The sequence below is a fragment of the Pleurodeles waltl genome, chromosome 8, assembly GCF_031143425.1.
Source record: "Pleurodeles waltl isolate 20211129_DDA chromosome 8, aPleWal1.hap1.20221129, whole genome shotgun sequence".
Taxonomy (NCBI): Eukaryota; Metazoa; Chordata; class Amphibia; order Caudata; family Salamandridae; genus Pleurodeles; species Pleurodeles waltl.
The window spans coordinates 516,479,241-516,485,240 of record NC_090447.1 but is presented as its reverse complement, the minus strand read 5'-3'; positions in this window follow the sequence as shown (position 1 = coordinate 516,485,240).

Below are 6,000 nucleotides of genomic sequence, written 5' to 3'. Positions count from 1 at the left end.
GGGGGCAGGTGCAATAGAAGAGGACCTAGATGTGGAAGGGATGGGTTGGGATGTGGGTGGGGTCCTTTTAGTTTTGGGAAGGGGGTGGGGATCACAGGGGTAAGGGCAAGGAAAAAAAGTAAACATTCTTTCTGAAAACGGGTAGGGGCTTCAGAAGGGATTAGAAGTTGTGAGGTTGAGAAAGTGGTTGTGTCAGCTGTAGGTCTTGATGCTGCTGGTGTGTGTGTGTCTGAGGCATCCTTGGGTTTGGGTGGTGTCTGTTGCGTGTGTGAGTGTGGGCATTTGCATTTCTTTGGGGGCTGTGAGGTGGAGGTGCTGGGTAACGTGGGAGTGGTGGCTGTGTTTCTTGGTGTTGGGATGGTGTCTGGGGGTATGGTGTGTTTGTGGTGTCTGTGTCTGTGGGTGTTGGGGTGATGTCTGGGGGTATGGTGTCTGTGATGTGTGGGTTTGTGGGTGTTGGGGTGGTGTCTGGGGGTACAGTGGATGTGGTGGCTGTTGGGGTGGTGTCTGGGGGTATAGTTTCTGTGGTATGTAGGTCTGTGGGTTTTGGGATGGTATCTGGGGGTATTTTGGGTGTAGTGTGTGTGTAGAGGTGGTGTCTGTGGGAATGGTGGATGCTGTGGTGTGTGATTGACTCTTGAGTGCTTGTGTGCTGCTGTGTCTTGTGGTGCTTGTGGTTATGTGTGCTGCTTGTATGTGTTGAGGTGAATGCTTGTGGCTGTGAATGTGTGCTTGGGACATGTAGGGGAATAGGGAAATTGGATGGGGATAGGTATGTAGAAGGGAAGGATTGTGGGGGGTGAAAGGCTGCCATCAGTGAGGAGACTAGAGCCTGAAAAGATCTCTGTATGCCAGACATGGTACTATGAATGCCTTCCAGGTACGCAACCATCTGCTGAAGCTGGCTGCCATGTACCTGAATGGCATTCAGAATGGCAGTCCGACCCACAAAGATACTCCTCAGGAGGTCAATAGTCTCCTCACTCAGTGCAGCAGGGGTAACAGGGGCGGGGGTAAGGTGCCTGGCGCAAAGGAGATGTCCACCCTCTTAGGTGAGCGGGCACAGCCAACTGGGCGGGAAGCAACAGGGAGGGTGGAGATTGAACTGGGGGTGACAGACAAGGATGGAACAGGAGCAGGTTCTGATGGGTCCACCACATCTAGGGAGTGGCCACAGGAGGAATAATTTGAAAATGATGATCTGGATTCTGCATCCTACGTGGCACTCCCCTCACTCTCCAGGCAACTGGGTCCCTGCATGTCAGATGTCTCATGATTGGAGGTACTATGACTAGTTGCTTCCCCACTTGGTTCGGCCCTATCTCCTCCACTTGCCTGTGCTGATGCTGACATTACAAAGACAAATAGGGTCACTACATGTGCATGATCACACTTTAAAAACAGCTGTGATTAGCAAACATTACCATAATGTAAAGTAGCCCACAGCCACGAGCTCCAGCAAAGTACTGCACCATACCCATGCATGGCATGTGAACTGTGAACAGTTGCCCACAGAAAATTCAGAATCACAGACAACCCAAATTGCATTGGTGAAGTTGTGCAATCACAAAACCCAAGGAGCAAGTAGGAGACCTTATCACCATCTATGGTTTGGCGTATGTAGCATCCCTCAGTAACCTGTTGGCAGAAAATAGTATTGCAATGCCAAGTTCAATCTCACAGTTCCCACACAAGGGCATGCATCCTGCTAATCTTCATACACTCAATACCACATCATGATGAAATGCTGGCCAAATAATCCAGCCATGTTGCTGAAAGAAGTACAGTATCCGGAAGAAGGTGACATGGAAACACCCATGTCACACTAAAAACAAATTCCCCTGTGGTCACTTAACTATCTGTACATTGTCAAAATTGAGTCACGGAGGTTCTGCTAATGTTGCCTTGATAGATAACACTTCTTGCACAGAAATGTACACTGGAGATGAAGTGGGCAAAATGTCAGGGAGATTTGTCTACAAATATCCACACCACAACCAATCAGCTAGTCCCAGGGAAATCACCTCTCTTGATTGGTACTGCTGATAATACCCTACTCAGTTTGCATAAGTTAAAGCCAATAGTCCTTTGAATGTTGTAGAGGCCCAGGGATTCTCAAGTACATGTGGAAGGCCCTAACATATTGCTCAATAAGAAGGCCCATCACTGTCCCTTGCTGTCATGCAAACACAGATTCCCTTGGATGAATGGTTGTACACAACACATATGATTCCCACATTACTGCAAGTCACTCCCTGATTCATGTCAACAGTTAGGCAATTGACTTTCACTATTTAACATGTGCTAAGCACTTTTCTAAATGATTCTACATTAATGGCAAAGAAATGCACATTGTGAGCATAAACTGTAGTACTACCTGTCATGTCCTTCATTGCTTCCAGAGTTTTACATGCCAAATTATATGGAGTGACGGACGAGGGTATGTGTGAGCCACCAACTAATGGTGGCACACTCCTGTCTGTGGCACCACATGTACTGTAGCCCCATCACATATGTCCAGTTTCAAACACATGTTGTCATGCACACATATGTGTGGGAATCAAACATCATCCCATGAAGACAGGTACATCATGCATCAAACAGCAGTGAAAATGATATGGCAACAGTGAAAGGTACACATGCTAACACGTAGGCACAAGGAATGATGGCAACAGTGATGTCACCAAAATCATGTCACTGGACATTCACTACATACCAAGGGAAAGTATTGAACGGTGACTACACCCACAGAGCAATGTATGCTCTGTCACATGTATGATGGCCACCTTCACATGACAAACAGTAGTGTCAGGCCTGCAAACCCAAATATGCTCCAGAAACCACATCTGGCATTTAGTAACTGTGACCTAAGCAACTCACCTACCCTTGCATGGACCAATGATTGTTGTTGCCTTTGAGAAATGTTTACTTGAGACAATGTTTGTTTTATAACTTGTTTAGGAATCTGGGGCACGTGTCAACTTGTTGCCTGAGCTTGTGGCTCAGATGTAGAGTAGAATTCTCTGCTCCTCTGTTTTTGTTCATTGATCATCTATTCTGCAGCCAAGCGTTGTGAATGTCAATTGTAGAAAAGAAGAGATCAAGAAGATTAACATAATAAAAGGCAGTAACGTGCTGCACGCGCTTGAACGCCTTCTTACCGGTTACCTTTGATAATTGATTGCCGGATGTTCAGATGGGGCGCGCGCACTAGAAGGGTAGGTTCTCAGTGTCATTGGTCACTTGAATACTTGCTGTCTGTTGAATAATAACTCTCATTGATGTTAGCTTGCAATGACTGTACAGATTTGAGCGTGTGTTAGACAATTGTTATTTTAACGATGTACTATGAACATGTTTGCTATAGTTCAATTCTGTGTAGCATTCTTGTGATGCCAATCATTGCTTATGATAAAGAACACTCACACGCTAGTTTCAAAACGTGAATCAAAGGTCTGTTATTTCCATGTTCAATTGTCACTGTGATGTAACAGTGATGACACCAATTACATACGAAAGTGAGCTTTAGTATATTAACCCTATGCTCTAGTGTGGGTAAAAAACTGAACTGTGTTCTTATTGATTCTGACACGCTGATTAATCCCTGAATGTAGTCTATGATTGTGAGTGTGACTGTGTTTTAGAAAGTCACATCAAGACCCAATAAGCAAGATGTACACTGAATTTCTGTAACACTTTAGGTAGGTCTTTCAGTGGGGCCACATTGACTTGGAAACAAGATGGGAATACATGTAGATAGTATAGAAGACTAAACAATGTATCTGGTTGCAGGTTCCATACTGTTTCTTGAAGAACCCTAGAGAGAGGGGAGAGCCATCAAAAGTGGGAAAGGGGACCCTGACAGATACAGTTAGTTTGTGGGAATTGGCGAAGAGTAGTTTTAGTATATCGGTTACATGAAAAGTGTTATTTGACTAAATGTTTAATTAATCAGAGGAGATATCTGCTCTTCGTAGACCACCTCTAGCACATCCTGATCCTGCCAGGCAACGTCAGTGTTTCTCTCTCCCTCATCCATCCCCTTTCCCCCGGAACGTTCCTGTGCTGATCACATACAAGTAAGTGGGAGGCATACAACGTCTAGGTGGAGTTGGGAACAAGAAACTTTGGTCAGCATTGTGTTTCACTCGGATGAACAGGTTACTGCTTGGCAAGTAGTGAGGCACCAACACTTGTGACACACTGAAGACAGGTGGCCTGTGGGGGACAGATGGCAATATACTCACTTGGGCAGACACTTGGCTGAATACAGTGCTCTATTACTTCATGTTGTTTGTTGTTGGTGTTGACACACTGAAGACAAGTGGGATTTTGGGTACAAATGACACCTACAACAACAAACAATATGACCTAATTGATCACTGTACTCTACCGTGTGTTGGCCCTGGAGAGTTATTTGATTGTGGACTGTACTCTGTTGTGTCCTAGGTCACTGGGAAAATAGGCAGGGCACATCAGCATCCACCAACTTCCAGACCTACAAAAAACATTACTCATCTTGTGTGTCACACATGGCCCATCTCTAGTCTTCAGGGGAGAGGGCTAAACCTAACACATCAACTTGGCAATGTAACAGGCACAAATATGCAGAGGACTCGCCCCCTTTTAGTTTCTGTGCTCCCCTCAAACTCCCATCAAACTCGGGGTAGGCCACTACCAGAATGCATGCCCTTGTGGGGGGGGTCAGGCTCCGACGTGCGCCACACCCACGCTGGGAGGACAGCCCCAGCTGTACCTCTGCAATCTCCTGGGCCAGAGTCTCAGGTACTCCCATCTCTTCTGACAGTGGGCACTCTGCCGGCTATAGACCCCCAAGGTCTGCACTTTCCGGGCTCTCCAAATCCCTTTCTTCTGATGGACATTGACCTATATGGATGCAAGAGACAAATCAAAAGGTTACAAATCAATTTTTTGGGCCAAATGGTTGTGTCATACACATCTAAGAAATACCAAGCCCAAAAATGTTGTAATTGTCAACACACCACAAGTGTAAAGCACACATGCTGATAAGTACAGGGACATGACTACACACCTTTGAAGTAATCTGCAGACTAACACACTACCCTGCTCATGGCCTAAACTGACTAAGCAAGCCTGCTGACATTAGGTAGCCCAGGCTCAAGGAACGTGTACTGTGATGTGAGCCACAGTGAAACACAACACACCATTTTGGGCTTCTGGAGCGCCTGACTGGACAAAGACACTGACATCCAATCACATTGACTCATTGCAGACATTACCCACAGGCAACTACCTTAGCACAGACTTCACCCTAAGACTTAAGTGACAATGAAGGAGCTGCCATGGGTGCTACCCAATGTAAACTCATATCACTTCATGGTGGGTTTGTGTGGTATGTACCTGTAGCTCAGAGTACACCTTTTACCATATGAGGCAATCCTACACAGATGGCATTCAACATACTTAGGTATGTTTGGTCTAATTGGGTGCTTGTAACCAAGCTAATGAGTCATATGTCATGCCCTTCCCGGAATCTACCAACTATCTGCACTGTTGATTTGTCACTTGCGCAAAAACGCCTGTACTGGACAAATATGACGTATGTAAAGGTGACAACAGAGCTGCAGGAGTAAGGGACCTGTCATAAGTCAATGGAACACATTGACAATGAGGCAAAACACACATTTGTACTAGTTTGGGAGTTACCTCAGTACTCATTCCTAATGTAGTCAATGGCCAAAAGCCTTCAGGCCAAGTCTTGCCACTGGAGACTCATTTAGTTAACATGCCAGGATCTGCAGGTCTACAGGGAGTGGGCCTTGTGCCAAAGTCGCATAGACACAGTAACTCTACCCCAGCCTCGCCAATGTACCATACTGGGAGATACATTTGACAGGCACTCATCTCTGCAGGCTGAGCATAGAGAACATACATTACACCAACATTTCCATCCCTTCCATGCATGACAGTATATCATGTGTCCATCCTCTATGTAAGTTGTGGCTTGTGTGGCACTCT